At 47.4% G+C, this 23,213-nt stretch overlaps 1 long non-coding RNA gene across 7 annotated transcripts in view; it reads left to right on the top strand.

Annotated features, from left to right (window-relative positions):
* LOC137541874 (uncharacterized) overlaps nt 1–23,213 on the top strand; it is a 601,362-nt gene that overhangs the window by 52,604 nt on the left and 525,545 nt on the right. For all 7 annotated transcript variants that reach the window (XR_011025298.1, XR_011025300.1, XR_011025294.1 and 4 more), the window contains exon 3: nt 8,288–8,375. This is a non-coding gene — a long non-coding RNA (uncharacterized lncRNA). The remainder of the gene's footprint in view (nt 1–8,287; nt 8,376–23,213) is intronic.

Raw genomic sequence — 23,213 nt, 5'->3', positions numbered from 1 at the left:
TGATGCTGGCTGGAGGTGATGCTGGGTGGTGGTGACGCTGGCGGGAGGTGATGCTGGCTGGTGCTGATGCTGGCTGGCGGTGATGCTGGCTGGCTGGTGGTGATGCTTGCTGGCGGTGATGCTGGCTGGAGGTGATGATGGGCTGGCTGGCGGTGATGCTGGCTGGAGGTGATGCTGGGCTGGCTGGCAGTGATGCTGGCTGAAGGTGATGCTGGCTGGCTGGCTGGCTGGAGGTGATGCTGGCTGGAGGTGATGCTGGCTGGCTGGCGGGGATACTGACTGGCTGAGATTCTGGCTGGCTGGCTGGAGGTGATGCTGCTGGTGATGATGCTGGCTGGCGGTGATGCTGCTGGTGGTGATGCTGGCTGGTGGTGATGCTGGGCTGGCGTGATGCTGGCGTGCTGGCGGTGATGCTGGCGTGCTGGCGGTGATGCTGGCTTGCTGGCGGTGATGCTGGCTGGCGGTGATGCTGGCTGGCGGTGATGCTGGCTGGAGGTGATGCTGGCTGAAGGTGATGCTGACTGGAGGTGATGCTGGCTGGCGGTGATGCTGGCTGGCGGTGATGCTGGCTGGCGGTGATGCTGGCTGGAGGTGATGCTGGCTGAAGGTGATGCTGGGCTGGGTGGAGGTGATGCTGGCTGGCGGTGATGCTGGCTGGAGGTGATGCTGGCTGGCGGTGATGCTGACTGGAGGTGATGCTGGCTGGCGGTGATGCTGGCTGGAGGTGATGCTGACTGGCGGTGATGCTGACTGGAGGTGATGCTGGATGGCTGGCGGTGATGCTGGCTGGCTGGCGGTGATGCTGGCTGGCTTATGGTGATGCTTGCTGGTGGTGATGCTGGCTGGTGATGATGCTGGGCTGGCTGGCGGTAATGCTGGCTGACTGGTGGTGATGCTGGCTGGTGGTGATGCTGGCTGGTGATGATGCTGGCTGGCAGTGATGCTGGCTGGAGGTGATGCTGGCTGGCAGTGATGTTGGCTGGAGGTGATGCTGGCTGGAGGTGATGCTGGCTGGCAGTGATGTTGGCTGGAGGTGATGCTGGCTGGAGGTGATGCTGGCTGGCAGTGATGTTGGCTGGAGGTGATGCTGGCTGGCTTGCAGCGACACCTTGAGATGCACACTGCCATTCATCTCAATGTGGGAAACGTTTGAGCCCGGCGGTAAACAATGAGGATGGAAGCTGGTAGAAGTAAGTATGCAATATTCATTTGCAGGTACATCATGTGTTTATTTTAAATCATTTTACTCAGTTCAGGTTCACTTAATAAATTATCTGTTCTAGAAAATCATAGCTGGCTCTGAATGAAAAATTGAGATGGACGTTTGACAGCATTAAATGATATAATGCGACTCACTGATCTGTTCCAGTAATTATTTTAACAAGTGTTACACTGTAATCGATGCAGCTTGCAAGATTAGCTACAGCGGAGGGGAAAAAAAGTATTTCATAATGAATTTTAGGCATTATTGGCTGATAAATGTTCCCAGGAGGGTTACTGCCAAAATTAATGAAAATAAAGCAGGAGGGTTATTTATAGCATCTGAATCTGTGAATTACACAGCTCAGCATTGTTATACTGATTAAGAATTCACTCCCGCGTCCCCCGCACTGGCACGGGGCGACCCATCCAGCCACTCAGAGGCTAAAGCGCCAGACTTTATCGCCTTTCATTGGGTTTATTTCATAAGCATTGTTAAAGTGGACCCAAATTAAAAATACAAGATTTCAGAAATAAAATCTATTTTCTAAATTATAATAATAAATAGCAGCCTTTTTTCAGCTGCATGATGACAAATATAAATTATTTTACATTTATTGGAGAAACCCCTCCCTTCCTTTCAAATTGCTGGGATAGAATCCGGCAGACTGGTGGAGTAGGTGGCGTCCAGCAAAGGAGGAATTGCTAATGGCTGCCCCCAGTATAACCCTAGCTATGAAAAGAGAAGGGTGAAAAGCAAGCACTGAAATGCTCATAGGCTTGAAGGAGTGTTTATTTATCTTTGTATGTGTCAGAGTGGTGCAACTAAATATTCTGAATTAAAAAATTGTTTGGTTTGGGTCCACTTTAAGTGAGGAGGGCCGGAGCATGGGAACCCGGAACAGAGCGGCGACAGGCTAATGAAAGCAAATTTATTTTCGTAAAATAGTGATGAGCACAAGTTTCACATAATTGTAATTTCGCATCGCAATTAGGGTGCGAAATCATAATGCGAAATTTCTGGGAAAATGGTACTGGATTTAATTTGAAAACATTTTTTATCGCAATTTCGTGTAATTTTTACAACTTTTTGTGCCGACTTTAGTGGTTAGTAGCAAAGCCCCTATACATGCCATTGTCACCAAAATTTCAGGAAAAATCGTAATAAATTTTGTTTCAAAACATAATCAGGCACCATAATTTCGCATTTTTACATCATTTTTGCGTAGTTTTGTGCCGACTTTATAATGGCAGGGCCATTATACAGGCCATAGTCACCGAAATTGCAAAGTGTGTTTTGGAGAAGAGTGGGAATAAGTCTAAAAAAGATTTTTTTCTAAAAGATCTTGTTGTTTTTGAGAAAATTGATTTAAAAAATGTGAAGGAAAAATGTTTTTTAAACTCAGAAAATGACAACTTGAAAAACATTTTTCCTTGGCTTTTTTATACTTGGGGTGACAACGCCAGGGGTCCTGTGGCGGTTGTCATTTCTCCCTATATCGCACGCAGTTACCGCCGCGCACCCAATCAAGCATGTTGGCCCTACATCTTGCAGCACGTCCAATACATGCAACCAATTTTGGCCAGAAGTTGGTGGCATCGTCGATTGGGACCGATGTTCATCTGATCTGATTATAATAATCAAATCGGATGGTCGATTGACCTTCAAGTCTCTTCATGTATGGCCAATTTAATAATCAATAATAATTCTAGTATTTGTATCAGGACAGGGGAGTCAATGCAAAAATCATCCGACTCCTAAGTTTATAAAAACCACCGTCTCCGACTCCAGGTACCCAAAATGGCTCCGACTCCTTAGTCTAATTTATACAAAGGCTATGGATTTGGTTCAAAAATCATCCGACTCCGACTCCTACGTTTATGAAACCACCGACTCCAGGTAGTCAAAACTGCTCCTTGACTCCGACTCCTTAGTCTTATTTTTACAAAGGCTACAGTATGGATTTGGTTCAAAAATCATCCGACTCCGTCTCCTCCGTTTATTGAAACCACTGACTCCGACTCCAACGCCACAACCCTGATTTGTATAGCGCTTTTCTCCTGGTGGACTCAAAACACCAGAGCTGCAGCCACTAGGGAACACTCAGTAGCAGTGTTAGGGAGTCTAGCCCAAGAACTCCTTGCTGAATAGAAAGATCTGAGGTTTGAACCCAGGTATCCTGTGTCAGAGGCAGAGCCCTTAACCTTTACACTATCCAGGCACTGTGATATATTTTTTCCCTTAGCACAGCAAAATTGAGCAAACTGACCCACTGCAGATCTATAGGTCTGCTTCCACTTGCATTTAAAACTGGAACTGTTTGCTGCATTGTGGCACAAAGCACGACCTGCTGCAGTTTTGCAGACCAGCAGGTTTGTCTATGGGACCTATGGTGGTAACACACCTGCCCCGGATGCGAACGTAACAAGAAAACAGAGTGCAGGGCCGGCACTACCATGGAGGCAAAGAGGGCCACCCCCCTGGGTCCCTTAGCCTTTAGGGGGCTCCAAGGTGTCTCCCCCCATTTTAAGTGTTGCTCCCGGTGGCCTCTGCAGAATCTTCCAGAGCAGCGTCTCACCTGTGTTGGCGGGCAGGTGAGACGCTACACTGCCAAAGACTGTAGAGGCCCCAGTTAAGTTGAAAGGTGGATGGGAGGGAGAGTCAGTAGCCGGCTCAAACGCCCAGGATGGAAAACAGGCCCCAAAATGACACCTTTTGGTCTGGGGTGTCTGATGGGGGACCTCTGGGTTAATTTTGCCCTGTTGCACCCACTGTTACTAGAACCGGCCCTGACGGAGCAGATACCAAACTGGTCCGCTCCACTCTGAGCCAAACAGACCAATGTAAGTGATAACCAAGACTAAGTCCAACTCTAACCTCCATCACTGCACCACGTAATTGAAATATTACGGGAGCACATTTAGGCTAATCACTAGAGGCACCATTCCTGGATCTAGTCTGCCACTGCAGCAAGTGTCCGGCAAAGTCATTGCAAGTAAGGGCAGTCCAAATGAGCCATACATTACTTTTCTCTTATGTTGGTGTCACTTACAGTAAGTAGTTGAAATCTGATAGAACCGACAGGTTTTGGACTAGCCCATCTCCTCATGGGGGATTCTCATGGATTTCTTTATTTTCAAAAGCACTACTTAGTAAATGGCAGTTACTCTGTCTAACTGCCAAAAAAAGTGTACGGTGAGCAGGGAGGCTGGCCAGAATCTTTGTATAAATCTTTTTTTCAGGGAATGTCTTTATAAAGAATAAAGGCCGTGCTGAGAATCCCCTATGGAGAGATGGAATAGCCCATAATCTGTCGGTAATGTCAGATTTCTACTACCTACTGTAAGCAACAAGAAGACAGGAGAAAAGCAATTTATGGTGCATTTTACTCTGTAAGAAACATGCTTTTTATTTGTATGTGTTTATATATATTTTACATTTTAAGATTTTTGCGACAGTGGTCCTTTAAGGCTGTATTACACCGCCGGTGATTCTGTGGCACTTGCCCCGCGATTACCGTTTGCCGGGCGATCAGTGCACTTGAGAGCCCTGGTCTGAACAAACCCCAATGTCATTACAGGGATATTTGGGTAACGCAGTTTAATAATTGAAAAATAATTATTGCAGTGATTATTATTGCAGAAATAATGCAGTTAAAATAATATATATATATATATATACATAATTTGGTAGATAGCATATTTACAGTGGCTTGCAAAAGTATTCGGCCCCCTTGAAGTTTTCCACATTTTGTCACATTACTGCCACAAACATGAATCAATTTTATTGGAATTCCACGTGAAAGCTCAATACAAAGTGGTGTACACGTGAGAAGTGGAATGAAAATCATACATCATTCCAAACATTTTTTACAAATAAATAACTGCAAAGTGGGGTGTGCGCAATTATTCAGCCCCCTTTGGTCTGAGTGCAGTCAGTTGCCTATAGACATTGCCTGATGAGTGCTAATGACTAAATAGAGTGCACCTGTGAGGAAACGCGGAAAAGCCGCCGCAAGGGCTTAGAGTAAGGCGGCTGTTTCCGCGTGTAACATGGCGGCACAACGCGAAGAAACCGCCGCATGGGCAGAGCGGTGGAGTCCGCGTTGGAGGCGGCGGATTGTACGCATGACATAGCAGCTGAGATTGCGGCTGGACGCAGGGAAACCGCCGCTCGCGTAGAGAGCGGGGCGGCGGTTTCCGCGCTTGAGTCAGAGGTCACAGTACAAGACATGTCTGGTGTGGCGGGGACTGCTAGTCCACACAGGTTCAGAAGGACGCGCGCGCGCGCTGAGAGGCAGAGCTTATATGACAGCCAGAAAGGGGTCAGCTGACCAGGCGGGTCAGCTGACATTTTCACCACCTGCCATTGGTCCAGCACTTAGGGGAGGCGCTGGGGAGCGCTTTCCTATATATACTGGGTGCTGGTCATTCTCTGGTTGTCTGCCGTTGCCATCACTACGTGGTAGCACTCAGACCTTGTCTGTATCTGTCTTCTAGCATAGTTTCCAAAGGTGTTGACATCAAGGAGCTCACACCTTAGCAATAGGAATATTGAACTGTATTATTTGTTATGACCTTCTGCCTGTCCGACCACTCCTCTGAACTCTGATTCTGTACCTTGCTATTTCTGTTACCCTGTTGCCAATCTCTGCTCGTTCCTGGACTCTGTATTGGCCTTCTGAATCTGTACCTTATCTGTCTGTGTGTTAACGACCTGGCTTGCCCGACCTCGAGAACTGGCCTTACTGTTAGAGGCAGTTCCCAGACCTGTTAGTGTCACCCCTTCTCTGGGTGTCACTCACGCTCTGTCCTTCCTCCCCTCAGCCTAGCTCCTCCCTCCTGGGGAGTCTAGGCTAGAGGAAGGAACCTACTTCTGGAGAAGTACTCAAAGTATACTGTTGCATCTAAACACTCACTTGTTATCTTGGTGTCCAGAGGTTAGTAGATATATCTGATTATCGGTGATACTGCAGATCACCAATAATCGGGTATATTCTGTATTCTCGGTGATACTGCAGTTCACTGGTAATCAGACCCTCTCTGTGTTACACCGACCTGTGTGTAATCTAATTTGAGTACAAATACAGCAGCTCTGTGAGGGCCTCAGAGGTTGTCTAACAGAATATTGGGAGCAACAACACCATGAAGTCCAAAGAACACACAAGACAGGTCAGGGATAAAGTTATTGAGAAGTTTAAAGCAGGCTTAGGCTACAAAAAGATTTCCAAAGCCTTGAACATCCCACGGAGCACTGTTCAAGCGATCATTCAGAAATGGAAGGAGTATGGCACAACTGTAAACCTACCAAGACAAGGCCGTCCACCTAAACTCACAGGCCAAACAAGGAGAGCGCTAATCAGAAATGCAGTCAAGAGGCCCATGGTGACTCTGGATGAACTGCAGAAGTCTATAGCTCAGGTGGGAGACTCTGTTCATAGGACAACTATTAGTCATGCACTGTACAAAGTTGGCCTTTATGGAAGAGTGGCAAGAAGAAAGCCATTGTTAACAGAAAAGCATAAGAAGTTCCATTTGCAGTTACAGCCATGTGGGGGATACAGCAACCATGTGGAAGAAGGTGCTCTGGTCAGATGAGACCAAAATGTAACTTTTTGGCCAAAATGCAAAACGCTATGTGTGGCGGAAAACTAACACTGCACATCACTCTGAACACACCATCCCCACTGTCAAATATGGTGGTGGCAGCATCATGCTCTGGGGGTGCTTCTCTTCAGCAGGGAAAGGGAAGCTGGTCAGAGTTGATGGGAAGATGGATACAGGGCAAACTTGGAAGAAAACCTCTAGGAGACTGCAAAAGACTTGAGACTGGGGCGGAGGTTCACCTTCCAGCAGGACAATGACCCTAAACATAAAGCCAGGGCAACAATGGAATGGTTTAAAACAAAACCTATTTATGTGTTAGAATGGCCCAGTCAAAGTCCAGATCTAAATCCAATCGAGAATCTGTGGCAAGATCTGAAAACTACTGTTCACAAACGCTGTCCATCTAATCTGACTGAGCTGGAGCTGTTTTGCAAAGAAGAATGGGCGAGGATTTCAGTCTCTAGATGTGCAAAGCTGGTAGAGACTAGGGATGGTCGGAAATGCCAATTTCCGATTCCGCGGTAAATCCGCATTCCGCCATTGCCAAATACCGATTCCGCTTTCCGCTACCAATTTCCGCATTCCAATGCGGAATTTCCGCCGGAAATCGCGGAAATTCCGTCCAACTTTAACATCGATTTTCTCAAAAACTATAAGGTCTTTTTGAAAACTTTTTTTTGCATCTTGTTCAGAAGATTCTGCTTAATAAACGCTGAAAATTTGGTGTTTCTAGGACTTACGGGGGCTTTGCTATTAACCGTTAAAGTCGGCGGATTTTTACTGTAATGTAAAATGCAGAAAATAGGCAGATGCGGATTTTCTGCATTTTACATTACAGTAAAAATCCGCCGACTTTAGCAGTTAATAGCAAATCCCCCTTAAGTCCTAGAAACACCAAATTTTCAGGGTTTATTAAACTGAATCTTCTGAATAAGATGCAAAAAAAAGTTTTCAAAAAGACCTTATAGTTTTTGAGAAAATCGATGTTGAAGTCGGGCAGAATTTCCGCGATTTAGGCGGAAATCTCCGCGATTTCCGGCGGAAATCCGCCTAACACACTTGCATTACCGATTTCCGCATTCCGATGCGGAAATACAATTTCCGATCGGAATTTCGGAAATTGCATTTCCGTGGAATCCGAATGAGCATCCCTAGTAGAGACATACCCTAAAAGACTGGCAGCTGTAATTGCAACAAAAGGTGATTCTACAAAGTATTGACTCAGGGGGCCGAATAATTACACACACCCCACTTTGCAGTTATTTATTTGTAAAAGATGTTTGGAATCGTGTATGATTTTCGATCCACTTCTCACGTGTACACCACTTTGTATTGGTTTTTCACATGGAATTCCAATACAATTGATTCATGTTTGTGACAGTAATGTGACAAAATATGGAAAACTTCAAGGGGGCCGAATACTTTTGCAAGCCACTGTAACTATTTATTTTACATTTTTTATTTGCTTTATTTTTTTTAGGTAATCTGAAGACACACTTTAAGGCTGTTTCACACCGCCGGTGATTCTGGCAGGCAGGCTGTCCTGCTGATCCTCTGCCTTGTTTACAGTAAGAATAGTGCTACAGATAAGTAATCATGACATTAATAATGTATACTTACTGAGTGTATATCTTCTCTTCTTGTGTAGCTTCACTGCTAGGATATGATTAGTCGTTACTTTCACATCCACATTAAAGGATACCACAACCGAACGGTTGTGGTAAAAATGATTGCAGCACTTTGTAGCTTGTAATTAGAACATACCCGCTGTTCCTTGCCCCCCCTTCTCCCCCTCCGTCTGCCGCCGTTCAGAGTGTATCCATCCCGGTGAGCGGCGACTTCCCTGACCATTGACCCGGACATACTGCGCCTTGTGCGCGCAGTATGTCCTTCCCCCTTGTCTTCTGGCCGGCGCATAGTGCGAGGCTCAGAAGCACGCTGACTCCTCTGCGCTGCGTGTGCGCTCCATTACACCGAGTGTCACATGCTAATCAATCACAGGGTGCAGGCAGGGCCGGTCCTGGACTTTCTGCTGCCTGAGGCAAAGATCGTAAAGGCGCCCCCCCCCCCCCCCCGGTATAAGTTAGATAAGTAGGTGCCCCCAGTACAGGTTAGCTAGGTAGGTGCCTCCAATATAGGTAGCCAGTATAGTTGCCCCCAGCATAGGTTAGATAGGTAGGTACCCCCAGTATAGGTTAGTTAGGTAGGTGCCCCCAGTATAGGTAGCCAGTATAGTTGCCACCTGTATAGGCTAGCTAGGTAGGTAGGTGCCCCAATACAGGTTAGATAAGTGCCCCCAGTATAGGTTAGATAGGTAGCTTCCCCCCAGTATAGGTTAGATTAGGTCGCTGCCCTTCAGTATAGGTTAGATTAGGTAGGTGCCCCCAGTACAGGTTAGATTAGGTAGGTGCCCCCAGTATAGATTAGATAGGTAGCTGCCCCCAGCATAGGTTAGACAGGTAGCTGCCCCCCAGCATAGGTTGGATAGGTAGCTGCCCCCCAGTATAGGTTAGATAGGTAGCTGCCCCCCAGTATAGGTTAGATAGGTAGCTGCCCCCCAGTACAGGTTAGATTAGGTAGGTGCCCCCCAGTATAGGATAGATAGGTAGCTGCCCCCAGTACAGGTTAGATTAGGTAGGTGCCCCCCAGTATAGGTTAGATAGGTAGCTGCCCCCCAGTACAGGTTAGATTAGGTAGGTGCCCCCCAGTATAGGATAGATAGGTAGCTGCCCCCAGTACAGGTTAGATTAGGTAGGTGCCCCCCAGTATAGGATAGATAGGTAGCTGCCCCCAGTATAGGTTAGATAGGTAGCTGCCCCCCAGTGTAGGTTAGATAGGTAGCTGCCCCCCAGTGTAGGTTAGATAGGTAGCTGCCCCCCAGTATAGGATAGATAGGTAGCTGCCCCCCAGTACAGGTTAGATTAGGTAGGTGCCCCCCAGTATAGGATAGATAGGTAGCTGCCCCCAGTACAGGTTAGATTAGGTAGGTGCCCCCCAGTATAGGATAGACAGGTAGCTGCCCCCAGTATAGGTTAGATAGGTAGCTGCCCCCCAGTATAGGTTAGATAGGTAGCTGCCCCCCAGTATAGGTTAGATAGGTAGCTGCCCCCCAGTATAGGATAGATAGGTAGCTGGCCCCCAGTATAGGTTAGATTAGGTAGGTGCCCCCCAGTATAGGATAGATAGGTAGCTGCCCCCAAAACAGGTTAGATTAGGTAGGTGCCCCCCAGTATAGGATAGATAGGTAGCTTGCCCAGGTAGGTGCCCCCTCATAATGGCGGAGGGGGGAGCCGGAGCCGCGGGGAGGGCAGCCCGACCTCTCCCTTCCTCTCCCCGGGCCGCCCTCCATGCTCCCCCCTCGGACTTTAGGCAGCAGAGTTAGCGCGCAGGGAAGCGCTGCTGTACACAGCCTGTTACTCACCTCCCTGGATCCGATCGCCGCTCCCGCCCTGCTGGTCTCCTCTCTGCCTAGCCGTCTGATACACACGCGGCTGCTTCCTGTGTAAACAGGAAGCAGCGTGTGTAATGTATCAGCGGCTACATTGCAGAGAGGAGACCAGCAGGGCGGGAGCGGCGATCGGATCCAGGGAGGTGAGTAACAGGCTGTGTACAGCAGCGCTTCCCTGCACGCTAACTCTGCTGCCTAAAGTCCGAGGGGGGAGCATGGAGGGCGGCCCGGGGAGAGGGAGGGAGAGGTCGGGCTGCCCTCACCGCGGCTCTGGCTCCCCCCGCTCAGTCACAGCCACTTCATCTGGTGCCGCCCCTCCACTTCCTGCCGCCTGAGGAACCCGCCTCACCCCGCCTCATGGGCGGGCCGGCCCTGGGTGCAGGATGTCCGGGTCAAAGGTCAGGGAAGTCGCTGCTCACCGGGATGGATACACTCTGAATGGCGGCAGACGGAGGGGGGCCAAGGAACAGCGGGTATGTTCTAATTACAAGCTACAAAGTGCTGCAATCATTTTTACCACAACCGTTCGGTTGTGGTATCCTTTAACCACTTCCGCCCTCAGTCATTTTCACTTTATGCATCCGAGCAATGTTCACCTCCCATTCATTAGCCTATAACTTTATCACTACTTATCACAATTAACTGATCTACATCTTCCGTCACCAATTAGGCTTTCTTTGGGTGGTACATTTTGCTAAGAGCTACCTTACTGTAAATGCATTTTAACAGTAAGAATAAGAAAAAAACGGAAACAATTCATTATTTCTCGGAGATTATAGTTTTAAAATAATACATGCCTCCATAATTAAAACCCATGTATTGTATTTGCCCATTTGTCCCGGTGATTGGCACACCTAATCCACTCTCTCTCGCCGCTCCCATGGATCTCCGGCTTCCCTCTTCTCAGCACTGCCTCTCCACACTTGCCTAACAGACAAAACTCACCACAGGCCATCTGGAACCAGTCCACTCAGGATACAGTAAGAGCCCAACGGGCACAAACAATGGTTTTTCATTGAGCCATGACAGTTTGGTTGTACAGTGATGCATGTGCTGTTCCTGCATGAACTTGACCATCGATGTGACTATATGCTATGCTACACAAGCTGATTTATGTGCCTTTTCAAGTGCTTGTCTGCCAAAGCTGCATATATTGTGCTTATTGCAACAAAGACAACATGGCTGTCCATCATGTTTGAACTCTGGCTTTTATGACATGACCTGCTTGATATATGTTGCACCATACTTCCGAGCTGCTGCTTCAGCCTCTCTGCTAGCACATCATACTGGCTGTCCTATATACATCTTGCCTGCCATCATGGACTCTGTTATGACATAATGCTGTGGTGAGTTGCAAGTATAAGGGGAGATGAATAATTCCACTTGCTCTGGAGGGCTGATACAATCACATGGACTTTATTGAATTTACAACTCTCTGTTGTGGGGAGAATCAACTTGTTTTGCCTGTAGGCAGCATATGAACAAGAACTCTTTTTTCACTTTATGAGCTCTGATTTAAACTGCGCAGTTACAGAACCGGTTCATTGTACAAGGTTAAAGTTTAGAGCAACCCAAGTGGGAGGTCTGGGGTGATTAGGGGGAGCGGGTGGGTTTATGTGGATGGGGGCCATTTGGTGGGAGGTATCTTATGCTATATGTTTTAATATTTTCTGACAAGTAATTAATAAAGTTTTGTAATTTTTTAGAAATTAGATCCGTTTGTATTCAATCAGGTCATACCCCTCCTTTATTCTATCTCACAGTTTATTCCTGATTACAGCATTTAAATTATGTCCCTATCACAATGTATCCATTACTTTTTCATCCATCACTATTTACAAGCTTATAATAAAAAAATTAGAAATATTTCATCTTTACATAGATATTTAAAACGTTTAGACCCTTAGGTAAATAGTGATGTGTTTTTTTATTGTAATGTTTTTTTTATTATTATTAAACATTTTATTTGGGTATTTTTGGGAGGGTGGGATGTAAATAGTAATTTTTTTAAATATATTTTGTAAATATATGTTTATTCTTTTTTTTTTAATGTAGATGTAGTTTTACTTTTTGGCCACAAGATGGCAACCTTAGGTTTGTTTACATGACGTCACTGTAAGTGTAACATGTACGCTTAGAGGGACCTGGGGGAGGTAAGAGGCAGAAAGAGCGAAGGCTTCCGAGAGAAGATATCGCTTTTTCTGCAGGGGAAAGGAATCAGTGATCGGGCACCATGGCCCGATTCATTTATTCCTGGGCTAACGATCCTCAGCCGGGAGCGTGTGTGCACGCGCGCGATCGGCCGCGGGAGTGCGCAGGAGCGCACATGGCCTCTTGGACGTAGCTCTACGTCCAGGAGGAGAAAGTGGTTAAAGAGGAACTCTAGTGAAAATAATGTAATAAAAAAGTGCTTCATTTTTACAATAATTATGCATAAATGATTGTCATTGTTTGCCCATTGTAAAATCTTTTAAATCCCTGATTTACATTCTAACTTTTATTACATGGTGACATTTTTACTGCTGGCAGGTGATGTAGCTGCTGTATGCTTTTTATGGCAGTTGGAAACAGCTGTAAACAGCTATTTCCCACAATGCAGCAAGGTTCACAGACAGGAAACTGCCAAGAGTACGTACTCAGAGTTTCTTGAGGGAGGGGTTTCACCACAATATCAGCCATACAGCGCCCCCTGAGGGTCTGTTTGTGAAAAGCAATAGATTTCTCATGTAAAAGGGGGTATCAGCTACTGATTGGGATAAAGTTCAATTCTTGGTCGGAGTTTCTCTTTAAAGGACCACTGTTGCAAAAATCTTAAAATGTAAAATGTATATAAACACATACATGTTTCTTCCAGAGTAAAATGCACAATAAATTGCTTTTCTCCTGTCTTCCTGTTGCTTACAGTAGGTAGTAGAAATCTGACATTACTGACAGGTTTTGGGCTATTCCATCTCTCCATAGGGGATTCTCAGCAAGGTATTGATTATTGGTATCTCTGCTCTCAGCCTCCGGCCTGGGGTCCTCACCGGTGCAGAGGGTGACCTCGAGGTCGTCCTTACTGCGCGAGCGCCCCTGTCAATCAAGTCCACATTGTCCACAGTGTACTGCGCAGGCGCAGAATTACTGCGCCTGCGCAGCACACTACGGACAACATGGACTTGATTGACTGCGGCACAGGCGCAGTAGAGGAGGTCAGCCTCTGCACCGGCGGGGACCCAGGGTTGGCGGCTGCGAGTGGAGAAGCTGCGTAGGACATCCAATCAAAAAAAAACGCACACCAAGAAGTGGAGTAATGGTGGTGCTGGGTGTCCTGTAGCAATCCAAATCCAAGAATCAAAAAAGGGATCCGCACACAGACTTCTTAAGGAACAATTAAGTTTATTGTCCCAATGCACACATTCGTCCATTCGTGAATTGGCTGGGGGAAGCCCTGGGTAATTATATCCTGGGGCAGCACATTTTGATTCATAACTCCTTTAAGTAATATCAGTTTCCTGGCAGTCCTGCTGATCCTCTGCCTCTAATACATTTAGCCATAGACCCTGAACAAGCATGCAGCAGATCAGGTGTTTCTGACGTTATGGTCAGATCTGACAAGATTAGCTGCATGCTTGTTTCTGGTGTGATTCAAACACTGCTGCAGCCAAATAGACCGGCAGGGCTGCCAGGCAGCTGGTATTGTGTAAAAGGAAATAAATATGGCAACCCCCATATTCTTCTCACTTCAGCTACCCTTTCAAGTGACACTTAAGTCATCCAAAAAAATGAGTTTTAAGGGCTCTTTTCCACTATAAAATGCGATTCCGTTTGCAAACGCAAGCTCGTTTTAATTTCCACCATGCGATTGCGATTGAGCTACTATACTCAGTACTGTAGAGCTCAATCACATCCAAAACGCGGCAGGACGACAATTGCGTTTGGACCAAAATCTGATTGCAATCGGATCGCACTAATGGAAATTGCTGCTGCAGTTTCCATTAGTTTAATGTACCTTGCGTTTTGCAAACAGAATCAAATCGCAGGGTAGTGGGAAAAGGCCCTTACTCACCTGGGGCTTTTATCAGCCCCCTGCAGCTGTCCCGTGCCCTCGCAGTCTCGATCAGATGCTCCTGTCCCCCGCCAGCAGCCACGTTTTCGGCGACAGGCCTGGGAACGCGAGTGATTCTGGCTGCAATAGAAGTATAGAGGATGCTATTGCGGCCAGGAATGTGAAGAATCACTTGCGTTCTCAGGCCTGTCGCTGAAAACGGAAATGGCTGCCGGCGGGGGACAGGAGCTTTGGAGCGAGACTACGAGGGCACAGGATGCCTGCAGGGGGCGGGTAGAACCGTAGAAGCCCCAGGTGAGTAAAATTCTTTTTTTTGGGGGATGACTTAAAGTGAACCTTAAGCCTGTTAAAAAAATGAGATTAACTCACCTGGGGCTTCCCTCAGCCCCCTGCAGCCGATCGGTGCCCTCGCAGCTCCGGTCCGATGCCTCTGGACCCGCCGGCGACGACTTCTGGTTACGCCGTCACCGGCCGACAGGCATGGGAACGCGAGTGATTGTTCGCGTTCCCAGCCTGTAGGTCGCAATAGCAGCATAGGGGGCGATATACAGGCTGGGAACGCGAACAATCACTCGCGTTCCCATGCCTGTCGTCCGGTGACAGCCAAAACGGAAGTGTTCGCCGGCGGGTCCAGAGGCATCGGACCGGAGCTGCGAGGGCACCGATCGGCTGCAGGGGGCTGAGGGAAGCCCCAGGTGAGTTAATCTCATTTTTTTTAACAGGCTTAAGGTTCACTTCAAGCATCCCTTGATCTGAGGTGAACTTTTACTCATTGCATAATTGTGTTCCTTTCCTATTGTTTATAGGGCATTCCTCAAGCCAAATACTTTTTTGTTTTAATACTCTAATTCCCTATAAACTAAACAAGCGACGCCCATAGGTTTTCAGAGAGCCAAGGCACTTTCAGACAGTAGCAAGAGCTTATGGGAGCTCAGTCTGGGCAGGAGGAGGGGGAGGTATTACTAGCCAGAGATTTCAGAGGCAGAGGGGAGGAGGAGGGGGGGTTAGTTTTTTTTGCTCAAGATGCAGATAAGCTTGCCTGTGTGTAATGTTTACAAACAACATGGCTGCTGTCATTGTTTCACAGGAAGAAATAATCATATTCTATTAAAGCTATTTGCAGCTAGATTTGCTGTGTAAACGATCTAAACTTTAGATAAGATATATAGACAAGTTACTTGTTATAGTTAGCTTTTCATCTCGGATCCGCTTTAAGCTGAAATTTAGTGAGGAAAGACTTCTGCAATGTGGCTGGATGCAGCTAGAGCTGGATCTCGCAGCTCTGGAAGTGAATGCTACAGGAAATGACTGGCGATGGGGCAGTAACTTAGGCCAGGAATCCCAGCAAAACTCAGCAGGCTGGCACCTCCTCACCTACGCCCCTACGGGGCCTAGTAAGATGAAGGAAGAAAAAGTGCGTGTGTCCACTCCCAAGTCTTGAATTCTCCTTCACAGCTCGGCACCCCCCCCCAGATTTTGCAAAGCAGCCCCAGCAGAGCATAATACTTTGGCCTCAATTCACTAAGCTTAACTCCTGTCTTTAATAACTCTTCTGAGCTGTTTTACAGTTATCACCATGGTGATAGAATTGTGATTACTGTAAAACAGCTCTGAAGAGTTATTAAAGACAAGAGTTAAGCTTAGTGAATTAAGGCCATTATCTCATCCAGCAGGACCGGTTCTCTTCACTCCTCTGTGTAGCCAACTGTGAACCCTATTAGCTTGTGTCTCCCGACACTGTATGTCATGTGACAGGAAACGGCAAACTAAAAGGCTGCATCGGACTCGGCAGCGCACACAAGGAACCTCTGCAGCCTTGCACCCCCGGTCCGCACCTCCAGCCCCTTATTTACACATTAGGGCAGGGACGGATCTAGGGGGGGCAGGCGGGTCTCTTGCCTCAGGCGCAGTTTGTTGAATTCTTAAAAAGGCAGCAAAATGAATGGCAGTTTAGGTGTCAAAACCTGACCTTTATTAGGCACAAAAACCTGACCTTGCCCCAGACGCAACTTGGTCTAGATCCGTCCCTGCATTAGGGCTCATGTACACTAAAGCAGGGAACACATGTTGTAATCGTGTACGTTTTGCTGCTCTTCAGGAAATGCTCAATACTGCACATGTAATTAAAGCCAATGGTCCACTTAAGAATAGGAGAATGTTTTGCATGCGTCCACAGTGCAAAATCAGACTTCTGCTTTTTCTCTAAGTTACCTAATTCCATTGTATTTGCCAGAAGTTTTGAATCAGGATGATACCATTTATTGGCTATCTTAGAGATTCATAAACAGTAAGCTTTCGGCTAATGATAAGCCTTCATCGGACTTGATTCCTAAATATGCAGGAATCAAGTCTGACGAAGGCTTATTATTAGCCGAAAGCTTACTGTTTATTTATCTCTAAGTTAGTCAATAAAAGGTATCACCCTGATTCAAAACTTGCTTTTAGGGCTTGTTCCCACCTAGGGCGTTTTGCGTGTTTTCTTTTTTTTGAGCACCGGCAATTTTCAGAAACGCCCTGAAATCGCTACTGCAATGAATCCTTATGGGGTAGTTCATATCAGTGCATTGCGTCCGCTTTCTGTTCAGCAAAGCGCTGCATGTACCATTTTTGAGGCGATTTTGCTACAATGCAATGCAAATGCGCAAAATGCTCACAAATCGCTTTATCCGGCAATTGCGTTCGTGCTGTTATGAATAAATACATTGTATTTATTCATTTCCGGGTGAAAGAGTTCACTTCGTGACTGACATCAGGAAGTGAAAAAACTTAATCGCTCTACAAAAGTGCTTACAAAGAGCTTTGTACAAAATCGTAGCACGCATTAGAGTGCCAGGAGGGGGTAAAAATCGCGCAAAAAAACGCAAAACGCGGCCGTCAGCGATTTTCGATTTTAGATGTGAGTAAAGCCTTACTGTTGGCTAACATGGTACAACACTCTACTGATTGTATTTGCCAAAATGAAAAAAACACAAAAACCTAATGTATTTTATTCACCTTGGGCGCCTCTTTACCCCTTCTTACTGTCTCATCCCATCCTTGGGGTGCTCCTTCACCTAAACACTAATTTGCCAGTGTGTAAGAGTTTTTTCAAGGTTCGCCAGGTCTCCTGGTACCCCGAGTGGAGTCGGGTTTGTGCATCTCCACCTGCCTGCAGTGGTTGGTTGCCCTTCTGCAACCCGCCTTTGTGAGTATTATTTTAACACCATTTAATTTATTCATCAATCTCTGTGACGTACTGCACCATCTGGGCTCCCGTTGTCTCAGTGTTTCTTTCCATAGGGTGCATATACTCACCCTCAACTTTCTTGTACCTATACTAGAGGGAAGGGTCGAGGGGTCATCAGGCTACCTATACTAGAGGGAAGGTGAGGGGTTATCTGGCTACCTATACTAGAGGGAAGGTGAGGGGTTATCTGGCTACCTATACTAGAGGGAAGGGGAGGGGTCACCAGGCTACCTATACTAGAGGGAAGGGGAGGGGTCATCAGGCTACCTATACTAGAGGGAAGGGGAGGGGTTATCTGGATACCTATACTAGAGGGAAGGGGAGGGGTCATCAGGCTACCTATACTAGAGGGAAGGGGAAGGGTCATCAGGCTACCTATACTAGAGGGAAGGGGAGGGGTTATCAGGCTACCTATACTAGAGGGAAGGGGGGAGGGATCATCTCGATACCTATACTGAAGGGGGGAGGTGGGTGACAGTGACCTTGGGTGGTAAAGAGTACAAATCTGGCCTTGATGGGGGGGCTGTAGTATAGCTGAACTCCGGCTCGCAGCAGTGATTGCAGCATTGAGTCTGTCTGGTATTCTGCTAATGTATAGCCAAACTCAAGCTATAGCATAGCGGCGTCTCAGTATTAGATGCGCAGTTCCACTCCAGTGGTTCAGCATTATTGTTGGCAAAGGGGGTTCGGCTATAGTATAGTTGAGGCTACAGTGGGCATTGGTGAAGTTAGTGGTTAGTGTTAGGCATAGGTAGGGTTAATGTTAGTGTTAGCCGAAGTTATATTAGGCGTAGGAGGGTAATTGTGGGATATAGGTTAGGGAAGTCAATAGTAGAATATCTGTAACATTACCAATATTTTAGTATTGGTGATACATAGTAGTATATTTTTAGCATTACTGGAATTCTACTATTGGCATATTCCAGTGCCAACATTATGGGATGCCTTTTTTAAATGTACACCACTGTAGAGAGCCGTGCAGAGGGGCCTAGGGAAAATAGCAACTTTTGCCCGCTGTGATGGCCACCTGAGTTTTTTTGGTTAGATTTGATGGGGGCTAGGGTCAACCAGGCCCCTGGTCTCTCTTCAGACCCCAGCCACCTGCCTATGTGCCTTGTAGATGAGCCAGCTCTGGAGCTGCCCACCATACTGCACTGCTGGCAGGGGCAACCTACCATGAAGTCACCTGAATCATGTGATTCAGGCAGCAAAGTCTAGGGGGTGGCGTTCGGACACACAGTTTGGGCCACCTGATGCCTGCCTCCTCTCCGCTCTCCCGCCCACCTTCCTGACACACAATACCCTCCTCATGCACGCATCCCCGAATCCCCATCCTCATTCGACCGGAGACACCTGCCACCCTTCCCTATGACATCATAAGCAGGTGAGGTGTCGATATATACCTCTTATCGAGGCATGCTACGGTAGCACCCCATCACTGGCAAAAGATCACCATGGCCAGTCAGAAGCTTTGGCATGTGACCAATCAGGTGTGGGTGGCACGCGACCAATCAGGTGTGGGTGGTGGCACCAGACCGGCCAATCAGAGCCGACCGCTTCTTCTTTTGCCAACTGGTGCCAATGGTCTCGCGGATGGGACCATGGCACTGTCATTGGGCCAATCACTGCTCTTGATCAGTAGCAGCGACATCTGAACTGCTACTGTGGTAGTGTGTCCCTACCTAGCCGACAGCTGGCAAACACCGAGATAAGTGGACTGACCCTTAAATTACTGACAAAAAGCCTTTGCGGGATTAGTTGCCAAATATAGTCATAATAATAACAGGCGAGATTTATTAATAGCATCTGAGAATTACTCCACTTTGTACAGCTCTGGTTAAACTGATTAGGAATTCAGTCTCTATCCTGGCACATGGCTTCCGCAAATTGCCTGCTTGTCGTGGAGGTTTTACCCTGCTGCTATATTTGAAGCCTGTTTTAGGGATTAGAGGAACAATGAGCGGTGTTTGGGACTTTTACTAAAATAAATCTGGGCTTGTGAAGTCGTATTGTTCACATCAGGCGTCCCGGAAGGATCGCTGTGATAAGAGTTATCTAACATCGCGCTAAAGATGTCTGTTCTTGTGATAAACCCCGCCCACTGCTTATACTTATACAGTATGTGCTGGTCAGGGGCGTAACCAGGGTCCTCTCTAGTGACAATGGTGCTCCGGGGCAAATATAACCTGGGGGGGGTCCCAGGTAATCAGGATACCCACTTTTTACTGTAATTATCCTGGTTTCAGCATCAGAAACACTCTGTACATATTGCTGTAGAGTAGAAGGCCTTCCTTGCCGCAATAGCAGTATCGGGGGCGATATTGTGGCTGGGAACGCGAAGAATCACTCGCGTTCCCAGCCTGCCGGTCCTGACAGCGAAACCGGAAGTAGCCGCCGCCGGGGACGGGAGGATTGGAGAGACATGGCGAGGGCACCGATCAGCTGCAGGGGGCTGAGGGAAGCCCCAGGTGACTAAAACTCATTTTTTATTTTATTTTGCCTTAAGTGCCTCTTTAAAACAGTAGAGGAGATTTGGGCGCAGCTATGCCACCATAGGCCATAGTAGGAATTACGGATATAGCGGCGCACAGTGAGTAATTTGGGCGGCGTCAAAAGACGGAGCTCAAATTACTTTTAACCCCCTTGGCGTTATGATTCTTTCCAGATTTTAGGGTCTAAAAGCATTGCAATTTTTTTCACCCTTTCAGACCCTAAAACCTGGAAAAAATCATGCTTCCAGGGAGATCTGCAGAAGTTTTTCAACCACTCACCTCCCTGGCTCCAGCGCTGCAGTTATGCCTCCATCCTCCGGGTGGAGCTGCAACTCTAAAGTGAAATTGCCGGCTGCCGTCATGACGACAGCCGGCGATCTCACCAGCAGGAAGCAGAGCCCCGGAGAAAAGGAAGATGAATACCAGCCGACGTCGGGATCCCCGGGAGGTATGTAGAAACGCCCGCTGCGCGCTATACTCTGCACACGGCCTCTGGCGGCCATCCCGAGCAGAGGTTGGAATTACCGCTGGTAGCTGCGGTTTTCCGGCCCGACCCTAACGTGGGATAACCGCCAAGGAGGTTAAAACACTATAATTCGGCTGGCAGCAATAGCTGGAAGCTGAATTACATGATTCCCCACTATCCACGTGGACCTGGCGGGGGAATAGTAATTAACACAGCTGGGACTTGTGCAGCAGCAGCATAAGCCACATATCGACTGTATCCTGCGCCCAAGTCTCGTGGCGGCTCATTGATAGATTATACATTTCAGAATGTAAATCAGGTAGAGGAAAGACTTTACAATGAGCAAACACTGACTAAATAATCTATTAATGAATATTGTAAAAAAACAAAAATAATAAGCAATTGTATTCATTGCATTTTATTCACTACAGTTCCTCTTTAAAGGGTGATGGAGAGGGAAAAAATGTATACATACCCGGAGCTTCAGGCTGATCGCTCCCACGCCGCCGTCCTCTGCCGTATGCATCATCTGCAGTTGACCCCCGGAAGATACCCCAGTCGGGGCCAGTTGGTGCAGGCGCAGTCCCCACCCCCCTCCCCTCCGCTCTTACCCATCACACTCCTGTGGCCGGGAGCGTTGTGCGCCTCTGCAGGGGCATGTCAGGGTACACACGTGTGGTCAGTCCGCGCAGGCGCCGTACGCCCCAGACCGGAGGACTTTCAAGGGCAAATTGCAGACAATCCAGGCAGCACAGATGAACGGCGAGGGAGCGATCAGCCTGGAGGGGTGGGAGGAAGCCCCAGGTATGTATCATGTTTTTCTCCTGCCTCATCTCAGGTTTACTTCAAAATTGTGCCTTTAAATGGGCACCTCTAGGAGACTTTTTTCCACCTGACACCAACACTTCTTAACCTCACGATTGCCAGATTACTTCTGTTCTCTGGCTTGGCTTTAAATTCAGGTCCAGCACTGTCTATATAAAGTGTCAGGAGTGATGGTTTTCGGTCGCTTAGGACCTGGCGGGTACAGTAACCCATGTGATGGCTATTTATACTGCAGTTTGTAAATGTGGTGGTTTAGTGTGGTGCCAGCGGGCCAGCGCTTAGTGAGCAGACGAGGCCGGCGGGAGCGCGCTGGATAGAGATGTCTTTTACCGTTACTCCTTCTCTTTGCAGCTTAACCCTTTGCTTCCCATCCCGCCAACCCCCCAACAGACTGTCTCTGGCTCTCCCGCTGTCGCCAGGCTGAAAGGGGTTACTTCTTACAAGCCGATATGTAGTATTACATGGCACCAGCTGTTATTGTGCGCATTATGTGGCCAGGCTATATATATATATATTATGTCTAGCGGTGATGTTAGAGACACTTTCGTTCGCTACGAATTCCTGTTAAATCCTCCTTTTCCCCTGGTTTCCGATCCGTGGCTCAGATGTCCCTACTAGGATCCGACCAGAACAGAAATGAGGGTGATGATTATTATTTTTTTTTTCATTCTATAGATTTTAGTTAAAGCAGACCTGAACTCCGAACTTCCTTCCTACTGTAAAAGATAAGCAACAGCATAATAACCTTTACAGAAAAAAACATTTCTTTGTTGCAGCTGATACAAATCCTGCAATAAATCTGCAGTGTCTAATTCCTGCTTTCATGGAAACAGACATAGGGTTAACATCCTGTGTTTACAAATTAGCTGCTCTGCCGAGACAGCCAGCTGAGACATCTGAGAGATCAAATTACACTTGTGATTAGTCACAGATTAGGGGGAATTAGACAGGATAAACTCTCTAAATATGTACAGGATGCATTTCTCTGTTTTCCTTCTGGTCTGTGCAAGAGTTCAAGTCCTAATTTTTCTATCAACCCAGCATTTCTCAAAATTGGGTGGCGCAAGCGCTTTCCAGGGGGGCTGTGACAGCACAACACCCCTCATCAGGGCCGTGGGTCGCGACCCAACCAGTATTTTTACTCCTGCGCACGCCCCCCGTCCTGTGCTCCCCCTTGCCCCAATACACTGCAGTGTATCAGGCAGCCGCTTCTCTCCCCTCCTCTGGGCACCTCTAGCAATGTGTACCTTCCTCTTTCCTCCCTCTACTGCCCGGCATCTCCTGCGCCGTGCAATTACAGGCGACGTGAGGAGAGTGGGATGCTGGGCACTAGAGCGAGCGGTGAGGGCGAGAGGAGGTTCATATCATTTGAGGCACTCAGAGGAGATGAGAGGAGCGCTGCTTCCGCTGCTCGATACTCTGCTATATATTGGGCGAGGGAACTAGTACCACCACTACTAGGGAAGCTAGGTGGGTCTCCTTAATAACATGACTTAGCCCAATGCTGTTGCTGGGCCTGCTTCATGAACAGCTGGTAATATTACCATGCTCAGGTAGCGCACTGCAATATTACGGGTACTAATGGTAGCAGAGTTGCTGGGCCTGATCCATGAACAGCTGGTAATATTACCATGCTCAGGTAGCGCACTGCAATATTACCGGTACTAATGGTAGCAGAGTTGCTGGGCCTGATCCATGAACAGCTGGTAATATTACCATGCTCAGGTAGCGCACTGCAATATTACCGGTACTAATGGTAGCAGAGTATTGTGTGTTGTGCAATAAGGTCGACTTACAGGACATAGGAAATGCAAGCATTGCTATATGTATGTGTGTTAGGCAAGTAGGGTAATGCACGTTACTGCAGCAATGCTTGCATTACATATGTACATCAGGTCGCG

The sequence above is a fragment of the Hyperolius riggenbachi genome, chromosome 12, assembly GCF_040937935.1.
Source record: "Hyperolius riggenbachi isolate aHypRig1 chromosome 12, aHypRig1.pri, whole genome shotgun sequence".
In the NCBI taxonomy this organism is placed as follows: domain Eukaryota; kingdom Metazoa; phylum Chordata; class Amphibia; order Anura; family Hyperoliidae; genus Hyperolius; species Hyperolius riggenbachi.
Note: the sequence above shows the minus strand (reverse complement) of the source record. Positions and strands in the feature narration are given on the sequence as shown.